General features: G+C 47.0%; 3 non-coding genes across 3 annotated transcripts; 1 reads left to right on the top strand and 2 right to left on the bottom strand.

The window, feature by feature from the left end:
• Positions 1-17,885: 17,885 nt before the first annotated feature.
• On the bottom strand, positions 17,886-17,958 carry Trnat-ggu (transfer RNA threonine (anticodon GGU)). Its single transcript has one exon. It is a non-coding gene; the product is annotated as a tRNA-Thr (tRNA).
• Positions 17,959-18,349: 391 nt separating this feature from the next.
• Trnat-ggu (transfer RNA threonine (anticodon GGU)) lies at positions 18,350-18,422 on the bottom strand. Its single transcript has one exon. It is a non-coding gene; the product is annotated as a tRNA-Thr (tRNA).
• An 807-nt stretch (positions 18,423-19,229) lies between these two features.
• Positions 19,230-19,302, top strand: Trnat-ggu (transfer RNA threonine (anticodon GGU)). The gene has a single exon. It is a non-coding gene; the product is annotated as a tRNA-Thr (tRNA).
• The last annotated feature ends 3,047 nt before the right edge of the window (positions 19,303-22,349 follow it).

Here is a 22,349-nt window from a genome sequence, read left to right as displayed (position 1 = left end):
ATATATATCCGGCGGTGGAGATTTGCTGAAGGTACTGAGGTACTGAAGGCTACAGTTCTCATACAACCTTTTGGTTAACAGAAGTTTTGCAGTGTTCCATGAGACAGACCATTTTAACCTAATTGATAATACCACAACAATGAGTGTTCCTCAGAAATTATATTTTTCAATAACGTATTAGGCCTTACTTCACCTTTTTTCACAAAATTTCATAATCCTCAATCTTTCAAGCCATCTCACACACACGCAGAGAAGAAACATAATTAAAAGGAAACAGTGGTATTTGAGCAGTCACTCAGTAGGGTGGGTTCCCCTCAGTCCAGGTAACCTTGGGCCTTCACTGCAGCCCTGGCACGGGTGACCAGAAAGGTCTCGTTCAGCATGACGGGAGCTGTTCTGCTGGCCTTCCCACTGCACTGGGGACAGTCTGGTATTAGGGTAAGCGATGGGGTGTTTTGACAGGCCCACACCGTGTGGTAGCCAGCATTAGGGCAGGGGCATAATTGGCAGGTGAGGTGTATTGAGCAGGGGAGATAGCGTGGAGGATGGTTGCAATGTAATAGGAGTTTGTTTGTAATCGACGCCAGATGAATGCTTCCTTTTTGGTTAGTTGAGGGTGAGGTTGAGGCAAAATGAGGCTAAGGTTGCGATAATGGTGCAGGATGTAGTGGTAGCGTGATGGAACAATAGTAGGTGGAGGAGGCTGGATCGTCGGATCTGTTCCTGAGCGAAATGACTAATGTAAAAACGCGCGGGCAGCGGCTGACGCCGCTGCCCGCGCCATTTTACATTGTTTTCCGAGGGACGAGTGGCCAGGGGTCCACACGCTCGGGTAGGGGATTGTACGATGCGAGTATGCGTAATGCAGGAAGTGAGATGCGTCCATGTTGAATGTTGCGGCAGGCTTTCTGGGAATCTGATAATATTGCCGCGAACCATACATTGGGTTTGTTTATTTGTGTTTTGCTTTTACCGCCCGGCTGCGCCGGTATGTGTAATCTCTGCGCCAAGGGAAGCGCGTGTTCCATTCTTTCTTTCTGTGCCGCATGCGTTATCTGTTGTGATAGGGAGAGCATTCCCATCTAACGTGAACAGCCCAGAATAATCTTCTTGGATCTACTATGTTCTCGATGCGAATCGACGTTTCGAGAACCACTTGCGCCAAAAGATAAAAAGTCTGCAGTGCGGACGGCGGGGCATTCGATTCCAGGGCATTCGAAAGGTTGGAGTCTGTACTCGAGGCCATTCGTACGTCGAGGTTGACGCTGAAGCCTGAAAAGTGCCGTTTCGCATACGGGGAACTCAAGTTTTTCGGCCACGTCATCAACGCCGTGGGAGTCCTACCTGACCCGCCATTGCAACTTCAGCCATTGCAAACTTCTCAAGGCCGAAAGACAAGAAGGGCGTGCGAAGATTTCTCAGGCTGTGCGCATACTACCGGCGCTTCGTCGCAAACTTCGCACGCATTGCAGAGCCACTCACGCGCTTGACGAAAGATAGCACCCCTTTCATCTGGAAAAACGACCAAGGAAAAGCATTCTGCCAGCTGCAAAAACAACTGCAAAGCCCGCCCCTGCTAGCTCATTTCAACGAACATGCCGAAACGGAAATGCACACGGACGCCAGTGATATAGGCTTGGGTGCCGTCCTTGTCCAAAAGCAAAGCGGCTGCGAAAGGGTGATCGCCTATGCCAGCCGTGGTCTGTCGAAGGAGGAGAAAAACTATTCTGCCTCTGAGAAAGAGTGCCTGGCTATTGTATGGGCGATTTCAAAATTTCGCCCATACGTGTATGGAAGACCATTCAAGGTTGTAACACCACCATGCGCTGTGTTGGCTCGCCAATTTGAAGGACCCCTCTGGCCGTCTTGGGCGGTGGAGCTTGCGCCTGCAGGAGTTCGACGTTACAGTCGTTTATAAATCCGGCAGGAAACACTCCGACGCCGACTGCTTGTCCCGCGCCCCCGTCGACCAACCACCACAAGACTCTGATGAAGAAAGCGCGTTCTTCAGGATCGTGACGGAGAGCGACCTAGCCACCCAGCAGCGTGCAGACCCCGACTTACGTGTCCTAATCGAGTACCTCGAGGGATGCAACGTTGCCGTTCCTAGGACCTTCAAACGTAGCTTACCAGCATTCAGCCTGAGAAACTCCTTCCTTGTGAAGGAGAATTTCAGCACCGGAACAAGAGCGAATTACCTTCTCGTCATCCCCGCGGACCTTCGTGACGAACTTTTGGAAGCGTGCCACGCCGACCCGTCTTCCGGACATCTGGGCCAAGCCCCCACTATTGGAAAAATCAAAGCGAGGTACTACTGGGCCGGCCTTACCTCTGACGTCACCCACTACGTCCGGAGCTGCCGTGACTGCCAGCGACGAAAAACGCCGCCGACAAGACCCGCCGGACTTCTGCAACCGATCGCCGTCCCATCGAGACTATTTTAAGAGATTTAAGAGATTGGAATGGAACTTTTAGGCCCGTTCCCTACGTCACGATCACAGAACAAGTGGATTGTCATAGCGACAGACTATCTGACGCGCTACGCAGAGACCGCCGCTCTTCCGAGTGGGACTGCACAAGAAGTGGCGAAGTTTTTTATAAGCCAAGTTGTGCTGCGACATGGAGCCCCGGAAGTCCTAATCACAGACCACGGAACGGCATTTACTGCGGAGCTGATGCAAGGAGTATTACGCTACAGCAACACGGATCACCGAAAAACGACGGGCGCACCACCCCCAAACAAACGGACTAACAGAACGTCTGAACAAGACAATCGCAGATATGCTGTCAATGTACGTTTACGTTGAACATAAGACTTGCGACGAAGTGCTCCCGTATGTCACGTTTGCGTACAACACGGCTATCAAGGAGACGACGCAGCTGACGCCGTTCGAGCTTGTCTACGGTAGAAGGCCGACTACGATGCTCGACGCCATGCTTCCGCACGTAGAAGACGACGATCTCAACGCCGACGTCCACGGATATCTTCAACGTGCAGAGGAGGCCCGGCAGCTCGCTCGAGTTCGTATAAAGGAGCAGCAGCTGGTGGATGCGGGCCGCTACAACCTCCGACTCCGAGACGCCGAGTACCAACCAGGGGATCGTGTGTGGGTTTGGACTCCCATCCGACGACGCGAACTCACTGAGAAGCTCCTGCGACGGTATTTCGGACCCTACAAGATTCTACGACGTGTTGGACAACTCACCTACCAAGTAATCCCCGATGGTGACTCCGGCACATCACGACAAGGCACGCGGCCTGAAGTCGTCCACGTGGTTCGCTTAAAACCTTTCTACAGACGATGACGAATTTTTCTTTTCGTTTGTTCGGACTGTCGCTTATATTAGCATCGGGTCGATGCACTCTTAGAGGGGGGGTAATGCCGCGAACCATACATTGGGTTTGTTTATTTGTGTTTTGCTTTTACCGCCCGGCTGCGCCGGTCTGTGTTATCTCTGCGCCAAGGGAAGCGCGTGTTCCATTCTTTCTTTCTGTGCCGCATGTGTTATCTGTTGTGATAGGGAGAGCATTCCCATCTAACGTGAACAGCCCAGAATAATCTTCTTGGATCTACTATGTTCTCGATGCGAATCGACGTTTCGAGAACCACGCGCGCCAAAAGATAAAAAGCCTGCAGTGCGGACGCCGGGGCATTCGGTTCGACGACACTCGCCTGTGCAAGTCACTTTGTTGACCGCTGCTTCGCCGCCTCTGTATTCTTTTGAGTTGTTAGGGGAGCACAAGTTTGCTCCAATAAACGTGTTTCTCATTCAAGACAACTGCATCGTCCTTGTCGTCATGACAATATTGTAATGTACTCGTAGCCAGTAGTGGCGGCGACGGCTATGCCAATTTTTTCGGCAGTGGTGAGTGATGTCGAGAGAGTTGTGAGGGAGGTGAGAAGTGTGATTTTGGAGTTTACAACCACCAGAGCATGAGCCTTGCGTGTGGGGTAGAGGGGGGTGTTGGTAGAGTGAGTATCGGGGTGAAAGTGGATATGTGGTCGAAGATGCTTAACGCGGGAGAGCCTTTTAACTTGGTTGAATTCGGGGTGCATGTTGTTATAAATTTTGGAAACATTATTGTAGGACCGGTTTGAAGATGGAATGCCCGTAAGGGCTTGTGAAGCAGACGGGGTAGGGTATCTGAGGACCTGGAGGACGTGTTGGCCGGAACTGGCCAGAAGCAGTCTCGTGACTTGGGTATTTTGTTGAGCTTCCAGGCGTTTTTCGAGGGTGTTGTGGATTTCGAGGGAGAAGAAATGACAGGTGGAGGCTTGAGCGGTGAGGCCACGTCCAATTTTGAAAGCTTTACGAATTAGTATGTCGACGTTCTTCCGTTTTTTGGGTTTGAAGGTGATGTAGGGGGTAAACTGTGTAATGCGAATAATTAAAAGTGGCCAAATTAGTCGTATTGTATCGTCTTCTTTGAGGCACTGACTTTGGTTTCTGATGCGTTTGATAAGATGGGTGAGTTGGGTGACAGTGGCTTGAAGCTGGGGAAGAACTGCAGCACCAGAGCCATCCGAATGGAATTGCACTCAGCGTATACGAAGGGTGTGTACTTTAGGAATGGGTGTGAAACCTATTGTTGGAGCAGGATCGGGGGTGGAAACTGGAGATTGCCCACGAGTGCGGGAGCGGGAAATTTCACACACATACAGACATACCTTTTTTTGGGGCAAACACGAACCGTTATGAACCGTTACCAAACATTATTTTCTCGTTCCGGAGCTAAAACGGAACGGAACATTTATTATGGAACGAAACCGAAACCGCAACAAAAACGTTTTGTTCTGACACCTTGCTTCTAGTGTGTCACCATCGTGCCCTCTTGTTAAAATTTTTTGTGGATCCTTTAGGCAAACAGCCAGAGGGACCTCACGTTCAACGTTTCGTTGCTTTGCAAATATCTTTTATCTCTTTCGGTGTTCCGCAATTCCGAAGTTTTCGCCGACTCGAGTCCCGTGTGTGTAACTCTTGCCGCGGCTTTTTACTGTCTGGGTTAAATTCTGGAGTCGTACAACCTCCTTTTATCAAATAGGACTCCTTGATTGGTACAGAAAAGAGCTTGGCAGGGGGGGGGGAGTCTTGCCGACAAGTTTTAGAGCCAAGTTGAACCACGAGGTCAACACACGCGCAAAACCTGACCACGAGGGCGTGGTTTGATTCCCGGCCGCTTAGGTCGCTGGCAAAAAGCAAGAAATGGAGGCAAAATAGAGGCAAAAATAAAAAAAATGGCAGAATCAAAGGGAAAAAGTAACGAGTGTATGGAGTACGGGGACTCGAAAAGACATCCAATTTGCACCCCGAATAATATCCGATTTGCGCCCCGACTGTCACTCGATTAGGGCCGAAAGTGGCATCTTAATTATTCCATAAATGAAACTACAACTGACGGGTCAAATCATATTTTGCTTGATGTTCGCTTGATAGTGCTGTGCGCATGGATGGAGGCGCATGGACACTGGGAGGTCCTAAGGTACTCCGAACCGTCACAGACGAGGGAGTAAGCCGTTTGACTCTCAGGTACTCACTCACGGTCGTAGCCCAATGAGTAAGACGACTGACGCAAACTCTGTCTGGTCTGCTAGACACACGCTCGAATCCTGCCAGTGCATATGTGAGTTTTTGCAATTGTAAATGCTATGCGCCCTGATGCAGATGAACATTGTGTGGTCCTAAGGTACCCCGCACCTAAAACAAGCATGTGTACGAGATTTCGGTACACGCTAAAGATCCCCAGCTGGTGAAAATAAATTCAGGGCCCTCCAGTACGGCACGCCTCATCGCCTGTGTTCCACCGAAACATTAAACCCTGCAATCAATAAAACCACGCTAAAACAAAAATGTTTAATGTCGTCGCCTGCGCTTCTCCGAAGAGTCGGCACCAAGGAGCGATTACATATCGGGTTTTGCGTGGCTACAGTTTAAGCAAGCCGCACTCGAAGCTGACAATTTTGCTTTCCAATTTCTGGTATCCGTAAGAGCTTTTTTTGTAGGTCCATTTTCTCGCTTGCGCGCTTTTGCTGCGCGAGAACCCACACTGATACTGTGCACCGCCTAACCAGAAGTGCTCCCCAAGTTCCCTCAACTCAACTGTGTCCATTGTCGGTTTTACGGGTACACAAAACAGATGACTTTTGTCCTGACGCGCAAGCCTGTAATTGTCAGGTTTGAGACTATAATGAATAGGAACATAAACCTGACAAACGAGACCAGTTTAAAATCCGGAAAATAAAACGTTAACCCACAGCAGACACAGCTAAAGAAACAACTCAGTTAGATATGCCAAGCATTGGGAAAATCAAAAATATTTGAAACACATGCAGAAGTCTCATTACACTGCACGTACCGGCTTTTTCTCGTACCACCTCGCTTTCCAGTGGCACGACGTCGCTCGACAAGGCCCCACTTAGGGGTTTGTGCTTAGACGGCGGTTTGTGAGCTAACGGTCGTGACTCGAAGTCAGCTACCTTTGACACGACGCCGACCTCATCGTTGACCTCTCGACAAGGCAACTGCTGGGTTTGCGAAGGAGGGGAACCGAGGCTTGTTGCTATGAATGACCTCTTAGGCGCAGGCCGAGTCTGGGCGGGCGGCCCCCGCGCAACCAGGTCACCATTCACCCGACCTCTCTGTTGCACCACGGGTTCACCCCTACGCTGGGCCACTGGCATTGGCAGCTCCTCGTTCGCTCACCCTAATGCTCAGGCAGGTGAGCAAACAATGACATGAGCACACTTCCTTGAATAATCTTAAAGCGGTTCTGTGATACACTGCGTTCACAAGGCTAGGATGTTCAGCTATGAGGGTTCCGGGTTTATGAGGTACAAACAAGTACTGGTCTATGTTAAATATTTTCAGAGTCTTTAAAACATAAATAAAAGATGCATTGGAAGTTGTAGCGTTTATAAAAAAAATCCTCTTCGCCCATCCCAATATAAAAAAATTTCAATAAAAATCGAATGTAGCGTGAACGCGGAGCAAAGCAAACGTATTGGTTGTTTCAAATACCTTGAAAATAATATCCACTACGCCCCTTTTAGTATTTTAAAAGGCTTCAAACGGTCCCCCTTATATTCAGATATAACCTATATAATGTAATTTTCTTGTTTTCTTTTTATTTTATTCCATAACAGGGCATTTTCGCCATGATACGACCGAGCGCTTATCTCCTCTCAATACAGTAAATAAACATTAGCAATCAAAAGTAGATCACCTGATATAAATATTGAACTAATATTTTGCTACTACTAGTACTACTACTACTATAGCTACTACTACTGATCCTAATATTCAGATAATAAAATAATAATATTTGATTATAAATCTTGTGCAATTACGGCGAATTGCGGGAAACAGAAAACAAAACACAAAGAAACGATAACCACACACATATTGAATCGGTATGCATGAAATAAAGGAAAGGTGAGAACATGTAAAAAGAGACGCCTACCGAAAACATTCTTCGGGTAAAAGTGCAGTCCCTCTGCCGTAAGAGTACTAATACTAATTGGCAGCGCAAATACAGTATCAGCAATAAGCAACCGAAAACGCTTCTACAGTTTTTCATCTTGTAAAAAGCCGCAACAAGCACCGTGAGAAAGTTTGACACAAAATTATCTTAAAAAGAATAGTGGCATGAGTATGTATTTAAATTATCTGACGAACAAATCCCACAAAATTGAACTAGCAGTTAGTTAAACACGACAGCAAACGAAATATATTGCAGCAATACATCAAAATTTAATGTTGATGTTTGAAGGGGACGCAACTGGCCACATTGAAATGGGTTTAACTATTTTTAGTCCTAAGAGTTTAAAGCATCGCGGAACATCACGAAAGGTTTTACAAATTCAAGCGAATGCTTTTAACTAGACACTTTTTTTTAAAATACATCACGTCTGAAGTGAGGTAAAAATAAACAAAAAACCAGGCGGTTAGGTAAAAATAAACAAAAAACCCATTTGGGTTTATCGCCTTCTCACTTGATGGCTCTAGGTATCTAGCAAGCCAGAGTGATATTTCCGTAATTTTATAAAGAAGTGACATATCACTGAAATGATCAAACTAGGCCGTTCTGAGCATTGATATATAATTGTACAGGTTTTCATATTGCTGCACAATCGTTTTTAAGTCGGTGGGTCATGAAGTAGTAAGTCCCATACGATTGTGACAGGGGAATTCTCCTTATTGTAATGTATTGAACAGTTCAGCATGGTCAATTAGAAATGAACCTAAAAAGAGGTTAAGACTTTCAAAAAAGTGTTTGTAATCGAATCTATCAATCAATCAATCAATCAATCAATTAACCAGCCAATAAATCATTTATTTTCGAGCCCAGGAACAGCCGAGGTGACGATAGGCTCGAGCACGAAAAAAAAAACACACAAAACAAGACGCACATAGATCGCAAAAAAAAAATAAGAGGCGGAAAGTAGTAGTTACACACGAAGAGAATTACACATTTTGATATAAACAAACACACACACTCTTACGAGCGCCCCTTCATACACAACAGTTGTGCGTAATAGTGAGGCATGTCTGACTGAACTAAACGAGTTAAATTGAGTAAATAAAAAGACAAAAAGGGGGGTAGCTTATGTTGAAGTCACATAATGAAAGTCGGTTAACTTTATGAACATAGATATCAAAAAGAAAAAGAAAATAAATAACGTTTTATGGTTAACTTTTGCGGCACGTTAAGAGGAATATGTTTTTTTTTCGCACACCCAAAAACACTCGCCATGAATAATTTTAAAGAGGAGGTGAAAATCAGCCTTATTCCGTCTGACGGTTGAGCATATGGCGTCAAAAAATAAAAATATCCCCTGTTACAAACACAACTATCCCCGAAGGAATGGTTGAAGTTCGATAGAAACTTATTGTGGACCATTTTCATACGCATACGGTTTGTTTTACACGTGGTATTCCCGACTACGAATGCACGCTCAAGCTGATGACGCTATATATTTGTGTAGAGCTTCAGAAGAGAATTCGGCTTATGAAACTCGTTCAACACGCGACACCCAACGCCAAGCGATCCAAGAGCTCTACATGGATATGTAACGAGAAGCTTTGTTTACAGTCAAAATAGACGCCTGGGCCATTACCCTATACCACACGATGAAGTAATTCATCGTTGATGCTGCAGGAGAACAATTTGACAGTTTTTCTTGTGTATGCCTTTACGTCAGTTTTGGAAGTGACAATGGGGAGCTTGTTGCATCAGCACCAATGCGAAAATGACGAGATGGCTCTCAGGAGAGCGGGACAGCTGGCAGAGTTCAGAACAGATGCAAATATTTTTACACCATCTGCATATAAAAAATTACAATAAATAAATATAGTTGAGACATCATTTATAAAGATTCAGAACAGAAGTGGCCCGAGGATTGAGCCCTAAGAAACACCCCTGGTAGCCTCATGAGAAAGAGAAGGCTGTCCATTTACACGCATTAAACAAGACTTTTAACATGAATTATGGTATATAAGAGATTCTAAGTATAATTGTATATTGCTACGTCGTGGCAGGACAGAGGGAGGGCTGGGACGAGGGGACGAGAGGGCTGGGGACACAGTATCATCGTTGCTCTAGTCTCGGCTTTTAACACCTGAAATTGATCGGGTGCTCTTGGGCTGGGGTCTTGGGGCCAGGACGTAATCGAACTCGGACGTAATCGAACTCGAACTCGACACAGCCCACGTTCCCCCGCACGGGGCACCTTGAGCAATCTTGGTGACATTACTGGCGATACCACGGACCCCGAGCCCCCAAACATAAGCTGGATCCAACCGTGGCGATGTGTTTATAGGTGGAGGGTTAGAAACCACGAACGGTGGCCGTCGGAGCCTTGGTCAAGCTCCGGCCGATGGGCTCCCTGCCTGGTAAACAGGCAGGGAGCTCCGGGACCTCGTTGACTAACAGGGTAAGGTCAAAGGAGAAAGTACCCCAGTCTCCCTGCTTTTATAGTATGCCCTATGGTACTTACAAACCCCCCCCCCCCCAAACGTGTTCGGTCCCTGAAAAGGGGCCACACCGAAATATCTTTTCCTTCATTGCTATCTTTAACATTTCCTGAACTGGATAATTTTTCTCGATTTCATGTGATGGAATCGCTCAATCCAACCCAACCTCTTGTATCGCAGTCAGTCTTCTTGATCGCAAAATCTCTTGAAGCCATAATAGGAAAATCAAACAGGTGCAAAAAACAAAGGACTGGTGAACTACTAATTGAGGTAAATGAAATACTGCAGTCCACGAAGCTTCTAGCTCGGACTAGACTGGCTGATCTAGACATCCGGGTCACACCACATCGGAGCCTCAACAGCTCGCAAGGTGTGATATCCGAGACGGATCTCTTGAACGAAACAGATGTGGATCTCCTTGCCGGCTTGAAGGATCAGGGCGTCACTGCCGTGAGACGCATCACTATCCGCAGAGACGACAAGGAGATTCCCACCAAGCACATTATCTTGACGTTTGACCGCGCAGTTCTTCCACAACACATCAATGCAGGTTTTATCCGTTCCTCCATCCGTCCCTACATCCCGAACCCGCGGCGCTGTTTTAAGTGCCAGCGGTTCGGGCACGCTACAAACTCCTGCCGTGGCCGAACGACGTGTGCAAAATGCGCGTCGCATGACCATCCGAGTGACAACTGTACATCCGACACCCTCTCTTGGGTGAACTGCGGGGGGGCGCATGCAGCTTACTCCCGCAAGTGCGAAAAATTTCAAACTGAAAAAAAAGATAATCAACGTCAAGGTAACTGAGAACATCACTTTCCCAGAGGTGCGGAAGAGGTTTGCCTCTTTCCCCCTGGGGAGGTACGCCGACGCAGCTCGCCGGGGGGTGGAGCGGCGTCTCGTTGCCACAGGGTACCAGTTCAGCGAGTCTGACCTGGTACCTCCGCCGCCCCCCCTGGGTTGCCTCTGGCAGCCCAACCCACCACCACGCCGCTTGCTGAGGCAGCAGCGGTTGTGGTGGCAACCTCTTCCGTCGGGACCGGTGCCGCTCCCGCCTCTGTCGACCCGTCCTCCAGTGCGTTGGAGGGTACCGAGGTGATGGACACCACGGGCCCCGCACCGGTTCCCACCGCCACCGCACCGCCCGTGCCACCTCTGGCGCCCCGGACGCCCTCGGCGGTGGCGGCTCAAACTAAGGGCTCCCGAGTGGGGGCCAAGTCCGGGGGGCCCGGTCCGTCGGGCACCCCTCGGACATCCGACGACGAGATGGATGTCGGGCCGTTCCTGCCTGCAACGCAGCGCAAGGAACGCATCCCGACGCCAAAACCTTCCGACAAGCCAAAAAAGGCGAGAGTCACAGCAACGAAAGACGACACATAAACAAACAAACACACTCCAGTAGCTCTCACACTAAATAATGGGAAGAGAAAACATAATTCAATGGAACTGTAGAGGCCTTCTTAAAAATCTTGACGATGTATACGAACTACTGCATGCTAATCAGCCAAGTGTAATGTGTGTTCAGGAAACACATTTGAATTCCAAGCCCACAAATTTCTTGAATAGTTACATGGTCTTCAGAAAGGACAGGGATGGCTGCACACACTCTTCTGGCGGTGCGGCCATAATTGCCCGGAAATCCTTAGCTTGCCACCCTGTCACTCTGAACACTGTCCTCGAGGCTGTAGCAATCCGTACGATAATATTTATTAGATTGATAACGGTATGCTTCATTTACATTCCTCCTTATTTTGCACTTCTGAGCTCTGATTTCGAGGCACTGGTTGACAAGCTGCGCGAACCATACATACTAACAGGCGACCTTAATGCGCACAACTCTCGTTGGGGCTCCTCCAGAACGAATGCCCGAGGTCGCCTGATAGAGAAGTTTCTTACATCCTCCGGAGCATGCCTTTTCAGCAAAAAACAGCCTACATACCATAACTTAGGAAACATTACATACTCGCATCTTGACTTGGCGATTGGTTCCGCAGTTCTCTTTCCATGTCTTGAGTGGGGTGTGGGCACAGACCCATATGGTAGGGACCATTTTCCCACTTCCCTAACGTACATAGGTAAAGGCCCATGCAGTCCATCTTCCCATAACAGGTTTAATGAATCAAAAGCAAACTGGAGCACATTCACAGAAACATATAAGCTACACCACACATTCATAAAACACCTACACGTGGAGGAAGCCGCCCAACTCGTCACGGCGCACATCCTCGACGCCGCCGAAAAGTTCATTCCCCAGGCCTCTAGTGCGTCCCGCACCACAGGAGGCCCTGGTGGAACGAGGACGGCAGGCGGGCACGAGAGGCCCAGAACAAGGCGTGGGGTGTCCTTCGCCGGTACCCCACGTCAGATAACCTCATTTTTTTTAAACGGGCAAAGGCTATTGGGAAGCGAGTGCGTCGTGAGGCGGAAAGGGAGAGTTGGCGCGCCTTCCTCACTTCCATCAACTCATACACCGAAAGTCACAAAGTCTGGACACGAATACGCAAGCTAAAAGGAAAACAGACACACAGCCTGCCCCTGGTTAGCACAACAGGGGACACACTCGAAGACCAGGCCAACACGCTTGCACAACACTTCGAAAACGTGTCCAGCTCAGCACATTACACCAACACTTTCATTAAACACAAAGCATCATGTGAGAGGAAGTCTTTGCGAGACAGCAATAAGTCGAACTCATCCTATAACACCTTCTTTTCACTTCAAGAGCTGAAGGTCGCACTCGGTACTTGCAAACCTTCAGCTCCAGGTGCAGACAGGATTTCATTCACAATGATACAACACTTACATGCAGACACGCTTGAAACACTTCTTTGCCTCTACAATAAAATATTTCTTTCGGGGCACTTTCCACGCTCTTGGAGGGAGGCTGTAGTAGTGGCTTTCCTAAAGGAAGGGAAGGACCCTTCCTCTCCTGCCAGTTATCGCCCCATTGCCCTGACAAACTACCTGTGTAAGCTCTTAGAGAAGATGATAAACAGGAGACTCGTGTACTTCTTAGAGTACAATGGTTGTTTATGGGTCAGCTATTAAAACATCCCTCAAAATGCTGGACCCAGTGCTCCATCTCGGGCTCCGCCTGGCGTGTGGCGCCTTCCGCACTAGCCCGGTCGAAAGCCTCTATGTGGAGTGCAACAAATGGAACCTACAACGTCAGCGAGCTTACACAGATCTCCTTTATGCTTTTAAAATTTCATCCATGCCTCACCATCCTTTTAAATCAGTTTTTCATGATACGTCCATAACTGAACTCCTTTTAAATCGACCATCGTTCTCTGTGCCCTTCTCTTACAGAGTTAGAGAGGAAGCTTCAGAGCTTGCTGTCTCCTTTTTAGATACAATCCAAAGTTCTCTAACGGATGTTATAGCACCACGGCATCTTCGCCCTGTATCATGCGACACATCTTTTACACATCTAGATAAAAGCGAGCTCCCACATGCGCAATCCTGCAGCACTTCTTGTATTTGCAGCAGAAGTATCAGTGTTCTGAATTTTATACGGACGCCTCTAGAACTGCCACCTCTGTGTCCTGCGCGGCGCATGGGCCCGGCCTTAGTGTCACTAGAACTCTTAATAGTAATACAAGTATCTTTACGGCAGAGGCTTATGGTGTACTTTTTGTTGTTAATCATATACTCCAAAGCCACACCCCACAATCCATTATCTATACAGATTCCCTCAGTGTTGTGCGGGCATTGTCATCAACAAAGTCTTCAAAAAATTACGTTGTAAATCTTATCATCAAAGGTATTATGTCGGTGTACGTCCACAAATTTGAACTCGTCCTGTGCTGGGACCCTGGCCACTGTGGTATAGCCGGGAACGAAGCCGCGGATTGAATGGCCGCTGCTGCTACACACTCGAATGCAGTAGACATCACCACATTACCCTACACCGACGTGAAACCACACACCAGACAACACCTTCGCACAACATGGCAAGCACACTGGAATCAGCAGACTGACAACAAACTACACATTATAAAGCCACTCTTGGGGGCATACACCACTGATACTCACAACAGACACAATGAAGTTACCCTGGCTCGATTACGGATAGGCCACACGCATGCAACACATTCCCACCTGCTCATGGGATCTCCAAGACCCCTGTGTAGTAGGTGCGGGGAGGGCCTATCCGTAGTCCACATACTAATAACTTGCAAGGCACTTCACACAACACGACACAAACACTTCAGAGAACTCTACAGACAACATATCCCACTACATATATCACTGTTTCTAGCTGACGATGCCAGTGTTTCTGTGAAACGTGTGTTTGATTATTTGTCAGATGTTAAGTTTTTAAACCTTATCTCATATCACGCATAATCAAATCTGGCCCTATACACCAGCCATCATCATTACCTTTAATTGATTTTACTATGTTCGGCTTACATGGTTTTATACCTACCTTTTTGTCGTAATCACTTCGCTTCATTATTTAACTTCTTTTCTGGCGCTCTTTGCCCTCGTTGGCCTTGCGCCATGAAACACCAACCATCATCATCATCATCACAGCCCACGTTCCCTGGACGTTTTCACCATGGCCAAGACGATGCGATGCGGAAGCCGAGATGGGGATGAAGACAACGCACCCTCCGCCAAAATGTTACGTGGTGGCAGGACTTCTTTCACGTGGTGGCAGGTTACTTCAACGTCTTCGTCGTGTCCTGCCTGAGCCCAGGCAGTATGGGACATTGCACGCGTTTATGTGCCCTGTGACAATATTTGGCTGGTACAGTTTTTTGTATAAGATCTAGTGTCAGACATCAAAAGCCCTGTTTAAATCAAAGTAGACAACACAAAGCTGTCCTCTCCCTTGCACAGCTTCCGAACCATGAAGCATAACTTTGTGAGATTAGTAGTGGTAGATCGCCTCACAAAAAACCATGGTGTTCAGTTTTTATAGGGTTTTATACTGACCGTGAGTAGTTTATGCAGTACGAACTCAAACAGTTTAGAAGCAGCACATAGAATAAATATCGGTCGGTATTTCGTTGGGTCTAGTTTTTAACCTTACCTGTATACCAGAAAAACCCTTGCAATCTTCCAAGGAGTGATGAAGTTGCCAGCCTTGGAGAAGTTTGAAATATATAAGTCAAGTCTGGAACAGCATATCCTCTAATTGCTTTCACTACAGTAAAAGGAATGCCGCCAGGGTAGCAGAAAAACTGCGATTATTTTAGACTTTTCTAAACGACACTTTTGTAAACCAACACTTCTGAGCACTTATAGTAACCTAGAGACAGTTTAGCGGGGCAAGCTGAATCTTTTGCCGTAAGCCGAAAGGAATTGACGAGCACAAGGACTGGAAACGTCCGATATGCTCTCAACTCGTTCATCGAGCAGGTTAATGTTCCCAGGCAAATTTTGAGATGTTTGACAATGGACGGGGCACCAGAAATCTTTGGCATTCCGTGTTGCATCAGACTCAACCACAGTAATGTAGCTCCACCTATGGCATCTAATCATACTTTTACAAAGATATCTGATTTGACGAAACTCAATCTGGCTGCATTCTTGCTGTGTTTTCTTAGCTTGCATGTGCGGTCGATTCTTCCGCCCCAAAGCTCGTTTCAGTTCCGGAGGTAAACACCGCGGAAACTTGACTTTCCTTTCGTTTTCTGTGCACAAAGCCGCTCAAGCCATCGTCATTGATGTTATCAATTGGCGCCCAGTCAGTGTTATTACCAAATTTAAGTAAACCATTGTAGTCCCAACAGCCGCGTCGTCAACACTTCTTCGTGGTATGAAAACAGGGGGACTGTGATGATATAGAGATACGTTACGCAATGACATATTTATTGGAGGATGACACTTGTCAGGTTTTACAAGGCTTGTAGTACAGCGAGAGACCTCAACAGCTTCCAAGATTAGCAGACAGAAATCTAAAACGTTCCCACATTGGTTTCTATTGAGGTTGCACTGCTGCAACGAAGTAACAGACATAAAGTCAATCAGAAAGTCATACCTCTGTATACCGGATGAGACGCCTGACTGACCAGCTGAGTGTACCATGAAATTCTCGCTGCGTTAAAGTCCCCACTGACCACAAAATAGTATCATTGTGAATAATAATGAGAATAACAATATTCTAAATTTTTGTAATAATATTAGTAATATTATTAATTAATAGGTAAAAATTATTAGTGTGCAATCACAGTCAATTAGCTTTTATGATTGTGGCCAAGAACAGACGGAGGGTCATCGTGCTGGCATGCGGTAAGAAATCAACAACCAAAGGAAAAAGCGACGCTAGATGTGCACATCTCACACAAATAAGAAGACAGGATTGGTTACACGGAGCAAAAATAACACCAAATATACACAAACACAAATATATATATATATATATATATATATATATATATATATATATATATATATATATATATATATATATATATATATATATATATATATATATATATATATATATATAGAGAGAGAGAGAGAGAGAGAGAGAGTGAAAGAAGTTGCCTGGCATGCTTCCCGTTTTTCATTGCCAACCGTTTCGGAGTTAGAAACTCCTTCTCCAGGAAGTTCCTAACAGTTTCGGAGTTAAAAAGTCCTTCTTCAGGGAGTTTCTAGCTCCGAAACTGTTGGAAACGAGAAACGGGAAACGTGTCATGTGGGCTCATCGAAATATAACAAAAAAGCTTGACAGTCAAGAGAAAAACCCCGAAACAAAGGGGAGAATGCGTTAGGCTATAAAACAGATGAAGATTTGTTTGCGACAGAAAGAAAGTGGTGAAAAAATGCCCGCTGGTTCGAATTCGAAACCACTACCTCCAGAATACGCGTCTGGTTCAAAGACCACTACGCTACCGGCGGGGATGTTACCCGACCACTTTAACGGGCACTTCTTTGAAGATATTTGTTGTTCCCTCCACATAGGACATTGGGGGCGAAGGGAACTTCTTTTAAACCCCAGGGCCATCACTGGAGTGTCTACGACATGTCGAGAGTGGTCGACCAGCATTGAACCCTCCTAAGCTCCCTATTGCACCAAGACTGCCAGAACAGAGGCCCTTGCTATGCGTGTAACGAATAAGAATAGAAAATGAGTGTCTCCTTGAATTAAGACAGAAATAAGGATTGACAGCCAAAAAAAAACCGAAGAAAGCAAAAAGGAAAATTCGGTGGCTATAGAAACACATGAGCAATTTTTTGAGACACAAAGAAAGCAATGAAAAAATGCCCGCCGCGTGAAATTCGATCCAACGAGCTAAGAATACTCGTCTGGTGCGATGCCAATACGCTTCCGGCGCGGCTGTTTCCCCACCACTTTTCCGGGTATTTATGTCAATATATTTTTTGTTTCCTGCAATTGGAGGTGGTAGCCAGCGCCACTCGGACCACTCGGGTTGAAGGTAAACTTTTCAACCCCCGGCCCATGACTGGAGTGTCTACGACATATCCAGAGTGGTCGACCAGCGTTGAACCCTCTTAAGCTCCCTATGGAATCAAGACTGCCAGAACAGAGGCCCTCCCTGTGCATGTAGCGAATGAGAATAGGAAATGAAGGGCTCGCTGAAATAAGACAGGCATATGACTTGGCAGTTACGAAAACCTTGGAATGCAAAGGGGAGAATGTGGTAGGTTATTGAAACAGGTGAAAAATTTAGACAGAAAGAAATTGGTGAAAAAATAACGTTCAATTATATATATATATAATATATATATGTATATTTGTATCTATAAGTGTATATATATATATATATATAAATATATATATATATATATATATATATATATATATATATATATATATATATATATAGAAAATAAGGGTTGGCAGTCAAGAAAACCTCGGAAAGCAAAGGGGAGGTTGTGGTGGGTCATAGAAAGAGATGAAGAATTTTTTGAGTCAAAAAGAAAGTGGTGAAAAAATGCCCGCCGGGTGGGATCCGAACCCACGACCTCCAGAATACCGGTCTGGTGCGATAACCACTACGCTACCGGCGGGGCTGTTTCCCCAGCACTTTCTCGGGTATTTATGTTAAGGTATTTTTGTTTCCTGCACTTGGGGGTGGTAGCCAGCGCCACTCGGACTACTCGGGGTGAAGGGGACCTTCTTTTTACCCCTGGGCCGTGACTCGAGTGTCAACGACATGTCGAGAGTGGTCGACCAGCGTGGAACCCTCTTAAGCTCTCTTTGGCACCAAGACTGCCAGAACAGAGGCCCTCGCTAAGCATGTAGCGAATCAGAAAATGGGAAATGAGGGGCTCCGTGAAATAAGACAGAAAATAAGGGTTGGCAGTCAAGAAAACCTCGGAAAGCAAAGGGGAGGTTGTGGTGGGTCATAGAAAGAGATGAAGAATTTTTTGAGTCGAAAAGAAAGTGGTGAAAAAAATGCCCGCCGGGTGGGATCCGAACCCACGACCTCCAGAATACCGGTCTGGTGCGATAACCACTACGCTACCGGCGGGGCTGTTTCCCCAGCACTTTCTCGGGTATTTATGTTAAGGTATTTTTGTTTCCTGCACTTGGGGGTGGTAGCCAGCGCCACTCGGACTACTCGGGGTGAAGGGGACCTTCTTTTTACCCCTGGGCCGTGACTCGAGTGTCTACGACATGTCGAGAGTGGTCGACCAGCGTGGAACTCTCTTAAGCTCTCTTTGGCACCAAGACTGCCAGAACAGAGGCCCTCGCTAAGCATGTAGCGAATCAGAAAATGGGAAATGAGGGGCTCCGTGAAATAAGACAGAAAATAAGGGTTAGCAGTCAAGAAAACCTCGGAAAGCAAAGGGGAGGTTGTGGTGGGTCATAGAAAGAGATGAAGAATTTTTTGAGTCGAAAAGAAAGTGGTGAAAAAATGCCCGCTGGGTGGGATCCGAACCCACGACCTTTTTTCACCACTTTCTTTTCGACTCAAAAAATTCTTCATCTCTTTCTATGACCCACCACAACCTCCCCTTTGCTTTCCGAGGTTTTCTTGACTGCCAACCCTTATTTTCTGTGTTATTTCACGGAGCCCCTCATTTCCCATTTTCTGATTCGCTACATGCTTAGCGAGGGCCTTTGTTCTGGCAGTCTTGGTGCCAAAGAGAGCTTAAGAGGGTTCCACGCTGGTCGACCACTCTCGACATGTCGTAGACACTCGAGTCACGGCCCAGGGGTAAAAAGAAAGTCCCCTTCACCCCGAGTAGTCCGAGTGGCGCTGGCTACCACCCCCAAGTGCAGGAAACAAAAATACCTTAACATAAATACCCGAGAAAGTGCTGGGGAAACAGCCCCGCCGGTAGCGTAGTGGTTATCGCACCAGACCGGTATTCTGGAGGTCGTGGGTTCGGATCCCACCCGGCGGGCATTTTTTCACCACTTTCTTTTCGACTCAAAAAATTCTTCATCTCTTTCTATGACCCACCACAACCTCCCCTTTGCTTTCCGAGGTTTTCTTGACTGCCAACCCTTATTTTCTGTATTATTTCACGGAGCCCCTCATTTCCCATTTTCTGATTCACTACATGCTTAGCGAGGGCCTCTGTTCTGGCAGTCTTGGTGCCAAAGAGAGCTTAAGAGGGTTCCACGCTGATCGACCACCCTCGACATGTCGTAGACACTCGAGTCACGGCCCAGGGGTAAAAAGAAGGTCCCCTTCACCCCGAGTAGTCCGAGTGGCGCTGGCTACCACCCCCAAGTGCAGGAAACAAAAATACCTTAACATAACTACCCGAGAAAGTGCTGGGGAAACAGCCCCGCCGCTAGCGTAGTGGTTATCGCACCAGACCGGTATTCTGGAGGTCGTGGGTTCGGATCCCACCCGGCGGGCATTTTTTCACCACTTTCTTTTCGACTCAAAAAATTATTCATCTCTTTCTATGACCCACCACAACCTCCCCTTTGCTTTCCGAGGTTTTCTTGACTGCCAACCCTTATTTTCTGTCTTATTTCACGGAGCCCCTCATTTCCCATTTTCTGATTCACTACATGCTTAGCGAGGGCCTCTGTTCTGGCAGTCTTGTTGCCAAAGAGAGCTTAAGAGGGTTCCACGCTGGTCGACCACTCTCGACATGTCGTAGACACTCGAGTCACGGCCCAGGGGTAAAAAGAAGGTCCCCTTCACCCCGAGTAGTCCGAGTGGCGCTGGCTACCACCCCCAAGTGCAGGAAACAAAAATACCTTAACATAAATACCCGAGAAAGTGCTGGGGAAACAGCCCCGCCGGTAGCGTAGTGGTTATCGCACCCGACCGGTATTCTGGAGGTCGTGGGTTCGGATCCCACCCGGCGGGCATTTTTTCACCACTTTCTTTTCGACTCAAAAAATTCTTCATCTCTTTCTATGACCCACCACAACCTCCCCTTTGCTTTCCGAGGTTTTCTTGACTGCCAACCCTTATTTTCTGTCTTATTTCCCGGAGCCCCTCATTTCCTATATATATATATATATACAGCAAAAAAATGTGTATAGCTTCTAAGAAAACTTTTACTGGTCGACGTTTCGATCGGATGCCGATCTTTCTCAAGACAACATTTCGTATGTCTGTGCACGTATTTTTAAGCTCGTCGTCCAACGACGCCGGAAAAAGAGAGAGGGCGGATTTGGGGAGAAAAGCAGAAACAAACACACACTCTCGGCGAGGGGAGGTAAAGGTTTGCAAAAAAGAGAGAGAGAAGAGAAAAAAGAAAGAAAACACAAAACAAAAACAAACCTAAAGATACAGAAAAGAGAGAGGAGTACACAACTCTTTCAAAACGCTGTCCTTTTTTCGTTCGTCAGCTTGTAGAAAGAGTGACAGGTAGCGCCCGCTTCAGAGGGGGGCCACTCTGCTCAAGAAACGAAAGCGCAAAGCAGCAACAGGGACCCTCTCACACCATCACTGGGGGGCACAGAATTCCAATGATCATTGACATTACGGGAAGAGTTGACAGGAAGCGGTCGCAGCCGCACACATGTCTCAGTGACGCCAACCCTACAAACAAACAGGAAGGTTAGTTAGGAGTGTAGGTACGATCTCCGCACTGTGGCTCAAAGCATGCACGATTCTGCATACCGGCAGAAGGATGGGCAAGTGCCATTCATCATTCCTAAATCTATTCTTCTGTCCTGTCCGGGCAGCCGACGGGGTCGTCCCTGACCATGAACCAGGGAAAAAGGCTTTACTAACCCCCTCCCCCACCGCACGCGGTTGTCGCGCGGGTCCTTTGTTGGAGTAAAGAACGGCGGAGTAAAGGATATGCCGCCTGGGCGGAAACCCCAGGAAGGGAATCAATAAAATAGGCATACTTTAATTCTTTAAACAATATTGATAGAAGATTATTCTGCAGCCAGATTTTCAACAGCATGTAAAGACGACATAACGCCGGGCTAACATTCATTCCTGCCTTTACGGTATTGAATTTGTAAAAAAAGTGGGATTCACGTTGTTCGCGTTCCCTTGTAGTAGAAAATCCACTCTGTAAAATTGTGATTTTGATGGAGTCGAACGGGAGGTTTTCTAAGTTAATATGTCGTGATAAGGGTAGATCTGGGAGTGACCGGACATGTGCGCGATGGTTGTTGAAGCAGATGCGGAATGCCGTGTCCGTCAGGCCAATGTATTGGATGCCACAAACACCGCACTCCAGAGGGTACACCACATTAGAAGAGTCGCAGTCGAGTGTCACGTGAATTACATGCTTGAAATGGAAGTTGGTGATTTCTACCCTCGTGGTTGTCTGCATGTGTTTATTTACGCGGCACCGTGTCTTTCCGCAATGTCGACATCCACCCTTGGGTGCCCTCTAAGACTTGGCGGGTACAAGGTAATCTATGTTTTTGGGGCGCCTGTATACTACCCGAGGAGGGGTGGGGAAGATTTTCGAAAGCCGTTCACTCTCTGGTAGCATGTTGAAGGGCTTTTTCAAGATTTTGTTTAAGTTTGGGGTATTGCCCCCGAACGTCAAAACTAGGTTGCCTCTCCCTTTCTGGTTTAGTTCTTTTTCATGGTGCAGCAAGTCTTGGCGATCAAGGTTGACCGCTTTCCAAATAGCGTCGTTGACTATGGGTGGTGGGTATTGTTGCTTCGCGAGTACATTACGCAAGTTTTCTGCGTTTGCCTCGAAGTCCTCGGTGCGGGAACAAATTCTCTTAAATCGGTGTGCCTTCGAGTATGGGATACTCGTTTAGCAGTGCCGCGGATGATAACTGTCAAAGTGCAGATACTGCTGCCTATCGGTAGGTTTTTCGTACACGATAGTGATCAGTTCTCCTTTGCATGTATTTATATGCACGTCAAGTAAATTGTTATCTCCGGTTGAATAGGTGTAAGTGAATGCGATGCTTGGATGGGCCTTGTTAAAACACCCGATGAAGTCGAATAAGTCTTCCTCCGTACCGGTCCAAATAAGGAATACATTGTCCAGAAAGCGTT

This window comes from Haemaphysalis longicornis, unplaced genomic scaffold, assembly GCF_048455015.1.
Source record: "Haemaphysalis longicornis isolate Haplotype H1 unplaced genomic scaffold, Haemaphysalis longicornis Haplotype H1 scaffold_11, whole genome shotgun sequence".
NCBI classification, from domain to species: Eukaryota; Metazoa; Arthropoda; class Arachnida; order Ixodida; family Ixodidae; genus Haemaphysalis; species Haemaphysalis longicornis.
This window is presented reverse-complemented; position numbering and strand designations above follow the sequence as displayed.